The sequence below is a fragment of the Mustela putorius genome, unplaced genomic scaffold (genome assembly GCF_011764305.1).
Source record: "Mustela putorius furo isolate JIRA1106 unplaced genomic scaffold, ASM1176430v1.1 tig00003853_pilon_pilon_pilon, whole genome shotgun sequence".
In the NCBI taxonomy this organism is placed as follows: Eukaryota; Metazoa; Chordata; class Mammalia; order Carnivora; family Mustelidae; genus Mustela; species Mustela putorius.
This window is the reverse complement of record NW_025422005.1, coordinates 13,291,270-13,304,162: the sequence shown is the minus strand read 5'-3', so window position 1 is coordinate 13,304,162 and position 12,893 is coordinate 13,291,270.

The following is a 12,893-nucleotide window of genomic DNA, read 5'->3' as shown; positions in this document are numbered from 1 at the left end:
CATGTAAGTGCAATCATGCAATTATTTGTCTTTTTGTGACTGGCATATTTCACTGAGCATAATATCCTCAAGTTTCATTCGTATTGTACCATGTGGGAAACTTCACAATTAGGTCTGAATTATATTCCATTGTATGCATATACTATATTTTGCATACCCATATTGGGTCCTTTCTCATTGGGGTTATTTCCACCTTCCTGCTCTTGTGAATAATGCTGCTATGAACAAAGGCATGCATAGATCTGTTCCAATTCTTTTGGGTACATGCCCCAATGCAGAATTTCTGGATCACAGGGTAATTCCATTGAATTTTTTTAAGGAAAAGCTTCAGTATTTCGCACAGCAGCTGCACCAGCAATGCACAAAGGGGTCCAATCTCAGCAATCCTCACCAACACCTGTTATGTTTGGTTTTTTGATGATAGCAATGTTAGTCGGTATGCAGCGGTATCTAATATGGTTTTGATTTCATTTCCCTGTTGATTAGCAATGTGGAGGATCTTTTCATGTGCTTGTTAGCCATTTTTAATATCTTCTTTGGAGAAATGTCTGCTCATTTTGCCCATTTTAAAATCAGGTTATTTGTTTTTATGTTGTTGAGTCATAGGAGTTCTTTATATATTCTGGGTATTAATCCCTTATCAAATACATAATTTTTAAATATTTTCTCCCTTTGTATGTATTGTGTTTTCAATCTGTCGAAGGTGTCTTTTGATGCACAAGTTTTAAATTTTGCCAAAGTGCCAATAATCTATTCTTTATTTTGTTGCTTTTGCTTTTGGTGTCACATCCAAAAAAATCAGTCCCGAATCCAATGTTGTGAAGACTTTCCCCTATGTTTTCTTCTAAGGGTGTTATCATTTTGGCTCTTCATTTAGGTCTTTGACCCATTTTTCAGTTAGTTTTTGCATGTGGTGTTAAGTAAGGGTTCAATTATATTATTATTCTTTTTTTGCATGTGAATATCCAGTTTCCCCAAAGCCATTTGCTGAAAAACCTATACATTTCCTATTGAATAGTCTTGGCACTTTTGTTGAATATTATTTGACTGTATTAGTGAGGGTTTATTTCTGGGCTCTCTTTCTCTTACCTTGGTCTATATGTCAGTCTTTATAACAGTATCATATTATTTTGATTACCACTGCTTTTTTCAAAGATTTAAATTATTTGACAGAGAAAGACACAGTGAGAGAGAGAACACAAGCAGGGGAAGTGGAAGAGGGAGAAGCAGGCTTTCAGCCAAGTAGGGAGCCTGGTGCGGGGCTCGATCCCAGGAGCCTGGGATCATGACCTGAGCTGAAGGCAGATGCTTAATGACTGAGCAGCACAGGGGCCCCTACCATTGCTTTGTGGTACATTTTGAAATGAGGATATGTGAGAATTGCAACTTTGTACTTCTTTTTCAAGATTGTTTAGCTATTCAGGTCCCTTGAAATTTTGCATAAGAGGACTTCTCTTTTTCTTTTTTTAAATTGAGGGATAATAAACTGACACAAAACATTGTATCAGTTTTAAGCATACCACATGATCCAGTGGTTGTACATATTGCAAAATGATCACCACAGTAAGTCTAGTTAACATTTGTCACCATACGTACTTAAACACTTTTTTAAATGATGAGGACTTTTAAGATCTATTCTCTTAGCAACTTTCAATGCATTTTTTAAAGACTTTTATTATTTATTTGATAGATGCAGAGAGCACAAGCAGGGGGAGCAGCAGGGAGAGGGAGATGAAGAGGGAGAGGGAGAAGCAGGCTCCCCACCAAGCAGACAACCCAGCTTGGAACTTGATCCCAGGACCGTGGGACCATAACCTGAACTGAAGACAGATGCTTAATCAACTGAGCCACCCAGGTGCCCTTTTTTTCTAAATGCATTCTTTGTTTTTTTTTTTTTTTTAAAGATTTTTCTTAGCAACTTTCAAATATGCAGTATATAGGATGGATTTTCTATTTCTGTGAAAATGTAACTGGAATTTTGATAAAGATTCCATTGACCTGTAGATGATATACACTACTTTTAAACTATCTTTTTTCACAAAATATTATGAATATATGAACAGTATATCATAAAATCTTTTTTATTATAAAGATTTATAAAATATTTTATTTTTTATAAATCTTTATTACAAATGAAATAGTAATTCATTTGTAATGGCTGCATGATATTTGTAATGACTGCATAATACTCCAATGTGTGGCTATATTATAATTTATTTTATCATACCCTATTGTTCAGCATTTTGGTTTTTTCCCAAAAAGGGAAACGCATGATGACTAGCCTTGTACCATTATCTGTTCACATATGGCCTTTTTCTGGGGGTGGAGTGTCATCACTGAGTTTTATTTTTTTGAAATTTTTATAGACTTTATTTATTTGTTTGAGAGAGAGAGAGAAAGAGAGCACAAAGGGAGAGGGAAAAGCCGACTCTCTACTGGGAAGAGAGCCAGATGTGGGGCTTGATCCCAGGACCCTGAGATCATGACCTGAGGGGAAAGCAGACGCTTAACCGACTGAGCCACTCAGGTGCTGAGTTTTTTGGGTTTTTTTGTTTTGTTTTGTTTTGTTGTTCCCAGGTGCTGAGTTTTTTTTTTTTTTTTAAACGATTTTATTTATTTATTTGACAGAGAGAGACAAGTAGGCAGAGAGGCAGGCAGAGAGTGAGAGGAAGAAGCAGGCTCCCCACAGAGCAGAGAACCCGATGTGGGGCTCCATCCCAGGACCCTGGGACCATGACCTGAGCCGAAGGCAGAGGCTTTAAGCCACTGAGCCAGCCAGGCGCCCCACCAGGTGCTGAGTTTTAATGATAGAGAGAACATTGATATGAAAAGGAGCTTTAAAACTGTTTTGTTATATCTCCTCCATTTTACAAACGGAAAACCGAAAGGTCCCACAGTGCGAGCGATTTGTGAATGGGTCACACCTAGCTGCGGCCGCGTTTGAATCGATTTATTCACACGACTACCTTAACCTCCCTTCTCGGGGAAAGCGGCAGTAACAGAACTCAGTTTGTAGGGCAAATGGGGCAGCTCTGAATCCAGCACAAAACAGACATTCCGTGAATACTTCTCCCTCTCACTGGCTTGCAGGGAGCTAGATAGAACCCAGGGTCTTTCCTAACCTAATCTTCCTTCTGCAGTCAGAAGCCTGAGATGCTTTCTGGTTCCACAGTGTCGCTTGAAGGGAAAGGAAAAGTCCTTTTCTCCTTTTCCTATCTAACCCCAACCCTGACTACTTTAATGAAGTCATCACGATTTATATTGATCCCGTACCTTATTTTATGTATTATATTTTATTTGTATTGACTTATATTCTGTGTGATATAAAATGAAGGTTCATATTCATAATCTGCCAGGCACTATTTGAGCACTTTTAAAATTTCATTTATTTATTTATTTATTTTACAAGATTTTATTTATTCATTTGACAGACAGAGGTCACAAGTAGGCAGAGAGGCAGGCAGAGAGAGAGAGAGGAGGAAGCAGGCTCCCCATGGAGCAGAGAGCCCGATGTGGGGCTCGATCCCAAGACCCTGAGATCATGACCTGAGCCAAAGGCAGAGGCTTCAACCCACTGAGCCACCCAGGTGCCCCATGAGCACTTTTAAAAAAAAAGATTTTATTTATTTATTTGACAGAGATCACAAGCAGGCAGAGAGGCAGGCAGAGGGGGGGGGGGGAAGCAGGCTCCCCACTGAGCAGAGAGCCCGATGTGGGGCTCCATCCCAGGACCCTGAGATCATGACCAGAGCTGAAGGCAGAGGCTTAACCCACTGAGCCACCCAGGCACCCTGAGTGTTAATTCACTTAATACCTTGTAGCTGAGAAAGTGAAATCAGCTGGGCCCGGATCTGCGGCCATCTGTCCGTCTGGATCGGCGGACAGGGAGAAGGTCGGCTGCCAAGAACCAGGAAAGGATATTCTCCCGCAGCAGGACAATGTGCTGCCGCAAAATGTAGAAACGACTCATGTCTTTCAGGGTCTCGCCGAGGAACCGCTAAGATCACAGACTCCCTGGAACTTTGCTGCTTGAACTTTTGTCAGCAGGAATTTGGGGGAAGAATGGAAGGTAAGCATGAAACGCCCCCACCTTTGCCCTGAAGATCTAAGTCACTTTGACACAGAAAAGCAACCTCATTTCCAACCCGAGCGTGGGGGTTCAGACAAGGGGTTTCTGAACACGCCACCCCACCTCTGTCCTCATCTTGTCGTTTCTAAGGAGACGGGACTCTGGGTCCGCTTGCAGTCCAGACTCCGTGTCGATCTCTTTCCACACGGTCCCACTTTGCCTTGAGGTGCAAACGCTGCTTCGTTTAAATTCCACTCTTCTCCCAAGTTCTACGGTAACTGTCTCTGCTTCTGTTCGGTCCCTTGGGTGTGTGTTCTTCCTCCTTGCAACGGATTGATAAATCTGACTTTGCCAGACTACGGCTTGTTTTTGGTCTTAGCTCGATTGGGCTGGGGTGCACTTTTTAAGCCTCAACTCCGAGGCTGTGCTCGAAAAACGAAAAACACAGGCTGCGTGTCACCCCTGGACCAAGCCTTCTCAAACTTGAGCATCCCTCCGAATCCCCCAGAGAGCTCGGTTGGGCACACATCGGTGGCCCCCACCTCCCAGAGTTTCTGTTTCAGGAGGTTGGGATGGGGACCCTAGAGGCTGGAGGCTGATGCTGTGGATTCCAAGGGACCACAATTTGGAAACAGCGACCTAACTAACCCGCAACACCTTCACCCTGTGGAGTTGCTAGGACTAAGTGAGACGTGTGAAGAGCTTAGTTCAGGATTTGACCTAGAGCAAGTACACAATAAATGTGAGCTATTAACTATTATTTTTGAATGAACCACTCAGATTTTCCAGTAATCCATGCACCCATCTGTTGTTTCTTCCAATCCACTGACAAGTTCACTCTTGTGGTCCTCTAGGAGCTTAGGATCGGGGCAGCGGAGTGGGGGTGGGGTGGATAGATATCTAATTAATTGCAACACAAGGCAGAATGAAATAAGCTCCTTGCACAAGTGTTGAAAACACAAACTCAGCATCGTATTATAAATATGTAATTTTGTATATTTTCCCCCACCAACTCTTCTTTTCCCCATGTCATGATTATAAAAACTTCTGAACCAGAAACATTAGACTGTGTCTTTGCTGAATTCTCTGTAACCATTCTATTGTTGAATTCTCTGTAATCATTCTAGTGTTGGACGTTTAATTTCTTCCAGTCGTTACTAAGATAAAGAACTCTCCTGTCAAGATCTCTGTATCTAAACTATGTTAAGGCCACAGATGACTTCTTTAGGAAAAAGACCTAAAATGGGGCAAGCGAATGGGTCCATAGGCATGAACTTTTAGGACTTCCCCGATAGCTATTGTCAAATTTCTGTCCATCTTGGAACAGGAGGGTTGCTGGAACGAGCTTCCGGATGGCAACATCTGTGCCCCTTTCAGCAGATATCTGTGATTTCTAAGCACCAGGCAAAGATGACAGAGGTTCTTGCAGTGGATTTGGTTTTGCCTTTCGCTGCTTCTTGCTGTGGCTGTGTGCGCGTGTTGGCCAGATATCCCCGGGCATCTGGCCGCCATTTTCTTCCTTGGTTAGAGGGCAGTCTCGGGCCAGTGTTTGCAGTGCTGTAAGGAACTTAGTTAGCTTCTACTCCCAGTGCCTGATGGTGCATGAATTGCTTTATGGGTTTCAGTGAAACATAAAGCTAATGGGAGTGAAATCATTTCCTGGTGACCTTTATTTAAACCAGAGCTTGGCTGAAGTTTGAATAAACTGAGGCAGGAAGTGGTTAAGTTTATGATCAGCTCTCATTCAAAATAAATAGCTCTTCAAAGGGAATAGCCACCTCCGCCACCATGACCAAGAACAAACGAACTGGCCTGGCCTGTGTGTATAGAAGTGGGCATCAGACATCACCTGTTCAGTCCTGCCCTGGCTTCTAAGGACATGGGCAAACCCCACAGGAGAAACCTCCCCAGATGTGGGCTGTGGGCATCCCACATTTGTCTCTGCACCCCCGAGGGCTGCCCTAGGCACTGGGCTCTTTGCATGTCTCATCTTACTCAATACCCACACCAATTGGTGGCCCATTTCACAGCCAAGAATACTGAGACTCAGAGTAGAGCGGGAACTTGCCCAAATGACAAAACAGGAGAACAAGGTTTGGAAGCCAGGTGACCTGAGTCCAGAGGGTCATCTCTGGACTATGTGCCCAGCCCAGAGTCTTTTCCAACTGCTGAATGCTTCTATCAGGCTTGAAGCCGTCGCCTGTGTACCTGTCCTGACTCATTGTTATCTCAGAACTTGGATGCTTGACTCGCTATTCTCTGCGTAACCCAGGCTAAGCACGGGGCTGGGCACAGTGAGGGTGCTCAGAGATGCTTGCGTCTGTCTGCTTTGTTTTCCCTTCCTTCTGCCATCTCTCTGCCTCTAGAAGGAATGATATTGGGTGACCCAGCTTGTTTCAAGAAAATATACTGAGGAGGCAGAAATGTCTTCTCTCTACCTCTGTAGTTCAGCGCTTTTTAGAGAGAGACCTGAGTTATCTACATCACCCTCCCCGTAAAACCACCACGATCTTCAAGACCGCAATAAAAGTTCTAGATAGTTCAACGTTTAATATTCACGAAGTGGATCGAACAATTTCATCCCCAGCCTCCCTGTGCCACACGCCAGGCTGGGAACGCCAGGGGGAAGCGGATGGCCTTGGCTGTCTTGGCGATCCTCCCTGGGTCAAGATGACAAGCACTAAGCATCAAAACCTGCCCAGTGATGGGTTACCATTTGGTGGATTGTTAGTATTATTAGTAAATAAAATGGTAAGATATTTAAAGCATATAATGTGGTGAATGGATATATATAGGATTCCTCCCACCCAGGTAATTAACACTTCCATCACTCACGTGTGTGTGTGTGTGTGTGTGTGTGTGTGTATTGTGAGAACATGTAAGTTCTACTCTCTTAGCGAATCTCATCTATATGATCCATTGTTATCAACTCCCTTCACCATGTAGGACAGACCTCCTTCTTCTTAGAGCTCAGCATATGTACCGTTTTACCAGCCTCTTTCTATTTCCCTCACCCCCTGAGCACCTGGCAACTACCTTTCTCCTCTCTGTTCTCTGAGCTTGACATTTTGTTTTTAGACTTCTCGTACAAGGGATAGCAGGCAATACCCCCTCTCCTTGTCTGTCTGGCTTCACTTAGCGTAATGGCCTCAAGCTCCCTCCGTGTGGCAAATGGTGGGCTTTCCTTCTTTCTCGTAGCACGGACATATGTACGCTGTATCTTCTTATCTACTCACCTGTTGACAGACACTTGGGTTGTCTCCACGTCTTGATTCCTGTGAACAAGGCTGTGATAAACCCAGGAGAGCTTTCTTGGAGATCCTGTTTTTATTTCCTGTGGGTAAACACCCGGGAGTGGAGCTGCTGGACTGGAGGGTAGTTCTATCTCTACCATTGTGAAACACCTCCCTCTGTCTTCCATAATGGCTGCACCGATGTGCATCTCCACCAACGCAGTGCAAGGGGTTTTCTTTCTGCACATTCTGGCTGATGCTTGTCATCGCTTGTCTTTTTTGATAGCGGCCATCCGACAGGTGTGATGTGGCAGCTCAGGGTGGTTCTGATTTGCATTTCCCTGGTGAGAAGTGAGGCTGAGCACCTTTTCATGGACCTGCTGGCCATCTGTATGTCTTCTTTGGGAAAACGGCAAACCAGTTCCTCTGCCCATTTTTTTCATTGGATTGTTTGGGGATTTTCTTTTTTTTACAGGGAGATTTTTAAAAAAATGATTTTATTTATTTATTTGACAGACGGAGATCACAAGTAAGCAGAGAGTCAGGCAGAGAGAGAGTGGGAAGCAGGCTCCCCGCTGAGCAGAGAGCCTGATGCGGGGCTCGATCCCAGGACCCTGAGATCATGACCTGAGCCGAAGACATTTTAACCCACTGAGCCACCCAGGCGCCCCTGTTTGGGGATTTTTGGCTATTCAGTTGTGTGAGTTCTTTGTACATTTTAGATACTGACCTCTCGTCAGGCGTATGACTCACACGTAGTTCCTCTTGCTCTGTGGCTTTGCCTGTCATTTGGCTGGTGGTTGCTTTTGCTCTGGAGAACCCTTTTAATTTGATATTGTCCCACCTGTTTATTCTTGTTTCTGCTGCCTTTGCTTTTTGGCGTCAAATTAAAAAAAAATAATTGCCGGGACACCTGGGTGGCTCAGTCTGCCTTCGGCTCAGGTCATGATCCCAGGGTCCTGGGATTGAGCCCTGCATTGGGTTCCCTGCTCGGCGGGAAGCCTGCTTCTCCCTCTCCCTCTCCCCCTGATTGTGTTCCCTCTCTCTCTCTGTCAAATAAATAAAATAAAATAAAATAAAAATCATTGCCAAGACCAATGTCAAGGAGTTTACCCCCTTCTGTTTCCTCCAAGCAGCATATTTATAAGACAAGTATTGCCAGGATACTAGAGGTGACTTTTCTTCTGCTCTCAGGATGAAATCAGGGGAACCATCGCCAGTGCGTGGTCTACTTTGGGCAACCACCCAAGGATCCCTCCGCCCCTCCTTAGCCACCACCCAGTGGCCCCCCTGTAGGCTGTGTCCCGCGGAAGGCAGGTGCCGAGTTCAGCTGGGCTCCTACTGGAAATCTGCTGTTCTACACACTGGGCGGAGGTTCTCTATCACGAAATCAAATCATGATAGTGTTCTTTAGAACCACAGAAAAATTAAAGTAAGGGAAAGAGTATTTTCAGCTACAAGGTTCTCCCTACCTATGGCCTTTCGTCCACACCAATCAATTCAAGGCGGCATCAGGTTTCGCCCCAAATTAGTTTGATCTGTTGATATTTCATAGTGTTCTCTGCAAGGCCACTTGAAGACGCGGGGGGAGCTGCTGGCTTGGACCGTCAGAGCTAGAATCTGCCCTCGGGGGCTGCAGGCTCTGTCCTGATTCCTGCCTTCCCCTGCCCAGTGCTGTGTTGTCTGAGTGTCCCCCCGCCCCCCGCCCCGTGCTCAAGGCACGCTGCCCTTCTCCTACGGAACAGGCCGGGGTTCTGCTTCTCTGCAAGGGGCTCGCTCACAGCTTCTCGCTGCGGGGCGTATCTCCCATCTCCCACTCCGTTGTTGCTGCCTTGGGAGGTCTTCCCCGTCCTGCTCCTGCCCACCCCAGGCTGGCTCCAGCCCCCATCACGGGCTCTTAGAGCGCCATAGAGCTTGGCGCTAATCATGGCTGCATTTTAATATTCGTTTATGGAATTGTGTGATTCCTCTGTGTGTGTGTGTGTGTGTGTGTGCGTGTGTGTGTGCATGTGTGTCTGATTCCTTACCACAATCTCAGTTGTGCCCAGCACAGTGCCTGACACATAGAAAGCCCTTGATGTGTATCTGTTGGTTGAAGGATTGTGTAGTGCTGGCTATTTTTTTTTTTTTTTTTAGAATCCCAGTCGTAGTGACATATTTCACAAACGGAGAAACCGAGGTCCAGAGATGGGACTTGCATTGGCCGTCGACCTGCAGCTGGAAGGGGGCGGAGCTGGGCTTTGAACCCGGACCTCTGACTCAGCCCAGCGCCCTTTGTCCTCTTGCAGGCTGCCAGCTTCCCCCGAGGTCTGGCGGGTCAAACAGAAATAAAAAGTTCAGAGGAAATTTACCGCAAGGCAGTGTTTACCAGCGGTGAGTTCGCCCCAGGGCGGTGAGAGACTTTGCAGAATGGAACCGAGAAGAAAATACCTTTGCCATGAATGAGCTGGACTGCTGGGCCCTGGCTGAGTCACAAGAAGTTTTCACTTTATAAGGACTTTCTTGGGGTCCCCTGGGCGTGCCTTTGGCCCTGCGTCCAGGTCTGGGAGAGGGTAGGTGGGGTGAGAGCAGGTTGCGCGGCTCCCGGCCCGCAGGCCCGGCTCGGCCAGCTCTGTATGCAGGGGCCCGTCCCTCCCTCCTCTGTCTGGAACCCGTCTCTCCGGCCTGGTGTGTAAACGCGCTCGCGTGAACAGCACCCACTCAGTGGGTCCGACTGCCAGCTGCTCCGCGGGCGTCTGGACCCCGCAGAACCCTGCCCGGGGGGCCCGGGAGTCCCGAGGGCTCAACCGTGCTCCATTCACCACTGGCCCATCTATCTGTTTGTCCTTCTTTTGGGCCACTCCTCTCCCCTTCTGTGTCTTTTGTCCTCGAAGTCACTGAAGGGGCATGGCCAGGGCTGTCTGCAGGAATGTGGAAATTCACGCCAAAAGCTGTTTCTCAAAGGTCCCCCAACCCTGCACTCGTGGAGCTGTGTTCTTGGCGGAAGGAGGGTAGGGTTGTTCTTACTGTTCCCTTGATGCTGTGGTCCCCGCGAGCAGCACTTCCTGCCCCTGCCTGGCCGCCTCCCCCCAGGGCACCCACACTGACCCCGTCTTCCCTCCTCTTCTTGCAAACAATCTCTCCCGCCTGAGAGCTGCTGGGGGGGGGGGGGGAAATCCACGCTTGTGCCCCGGGCTGACCTCCAGGCAGCCCCTGGCTGTGTTCTCAGCCAGGCAGAGAGAACTGTGGAGACCCCCAGTCACTCCCATGCAGCCCTCATACTCCTCACAGCCTGGGAGTTTGGGTCCTCAGCGTCCCCCATTTCAGAGATGGAGAGGCTGAGGCTCAGAGAGGTAGGAATCTGCCAGGATCTCACAGCTGGAGGGACAGAGGTGGCCCGGAAATGGTCCCTCCCTCCTGTGTCCGTGGACACCTCCATTCCCTCGAACCCCAGCCCGCCGCGGGGGTTCACATCTGGGATCAGGTGGAGCAGGACCTGCAGGAAGAAAGTTAGGAAGGCACGAAGGCCGTCTCCGGGATTCTTGGCACCTGCCCGCTGATAAAAACCAATGTCACACATCGGTTACCCATTGATTGGCATGTGTTTCTGCTTGTTCAGCTCGGTAGGAATTGGGTAATGATTAAGCCAAAGACTGAGGGTTAGGAAGGGGAAGGAAGTGTGGATTATGACCTAGGGTCACAGACTGCCCCCGGTGGGAGATTGAACAGGAGGGAACCTGAGCAGTGACTCAGCAACCCCCATGTCCAAGGCCTTGTCCCCTGCCTTCTTGTAGCTGGGCCAGGAGCCGACTGTGGCTTTGACATCAGGCAGACAGAGCTGCCGGCCATCCTGTGTCTGCCGTTTCCTAGCTTGGGGGCCTTGGGAGAGTTCGCACCTGTCCCTAAGCCTTGCATTCTCGCTTGTACCATGAGAATATAAAGCCCCCTACTTCATAAGGGGGTCAGGAAGATAACAGGAGATGACCCAGGTAAGGGGTTTGTGTGGATGCTCCGTGAACGTAGGCTTTCACCCGCTCCTGCCCCCGCTGGGAGCATCAGTGCTCCCTTTCATCAGCTCTGGAGAGAGACAAACCCCAGATCTGAAGCCCACCCACCACGTTTCCTGCCTGTTCAACCCGGAGAAAGTTCCATCCCCTCCCAGAACCCCGCTTCATCTGTAGTAAGAGGGATGATGCCACAGCCGCCAAGGAGGGTTTTAGAAGGTTCAAATGTGATAGTGCTTGATGGTACCTAGAGTGTCTCAGCCTCTTGGCTGAGTGTCAGGAGTCTGGTTTTGTTTGTTTGTTTGTTTTTTTAAAGATTATTTATTTATTTACTTGAGAGAGAGCACCAGCAGGCGGAGGGCCAGAGGGACAGGGAGAAGCAGGCTCCCTGCTGAGCAGGGAGCCCGATGTGGGGCTCGATCCCAGGACCCTGAGATCATGACCTGAGCCCAAGGCAGAGGCTTAACTTGGCTGAGCCCCCTGGGCACCTCCGGGAGTCTGCATTTTTAGCAGGCTGTTGGTGATACCGATGTCCATGTCCCGCATTTAATGACTCTCCGTAATTGTTTGTTCAGTCGACAACCATGTCAGTGCTGGGGGCTGGGACATCAGCTCCTGTCCCCTCGGAGCACGGGCTGCCGTGGCTTCCAGGTCAGGGCCCTGGGCCAGCCTAGGGGGTCATGCCGCCGACTACGGGGAAGAGCCCTCGGGCTGGTGTCCAGGACGGGGAGGAGGCAGCTGAGGGAAGAGTTCAGGCAGGTGTGCGGTGGGGACCGAGTCACACAGGCACGCACTAGAGACAGAGTCTGCCTTCACCGTCATCCCTTTATAGCCTCCCACGGAGAGCACCCAGGCTTGGGAGGCAGGGAGAGCAGAAGTCACAGCTGTGCCATTGACACGCTGTGTCACCCACGTGCTGTGTGACCTCAGGGAGGGACGCTCCTCTCTGGGCCTCAGCTTCCCCTTCTGTGAGGTGGAGGTGACGTGTCCTATCCTGAGTGCTCTGGGCAGTGGGGAGGTACGAAGAGCAGGTGTGGCGTCCGGCTTCCAGCCCCCGGCTGGCCACCGTGGGGTCCCTCCCCTGGCATCACGGAAAGCCAATGTCAAGCGTAGGGGTCCTGGTCTCCCGGTGGCCTTTCCTGGCACGGGAGCTCTACCCCGTGGCTCTCCACATGCCTCCCCTCCTCCTCCGGCCAGACTTCCAGGCACGAGGAGATCAGGAAGCATGCCAGGGTCCCAGGGAGACTGGTTTTGTCAGAGCCTGAGACCTTAGCCCCCTGCTCTGTCTGATAAGAAACCAGAGACCTGGCTGAGATAAGAAGGCTGTTATCATGGTAGACAGACTCCTCCTGGGATGAAGAGAGGAATAAAACAGCCTGTTTGTCTTGCGCTGGCAGGACACCCAGTTGGCTTGGCTGCCAGGACCCAGGACCCCCGCTGACCTGACTTCACAGCGGCCCTTGCCTTTTGCATCACAAGTCGCAAGGAGCTGAGGCAGGTTAGTTAGTCAAGAGCCACAGAATAGAAACCAGGCAGCTAGGCCCACTCTCCTCTCTGTGGAGGATGTGACCTCGGGCAAGTTGCTTTGCCGCTCTGGGTCTCAGTTTT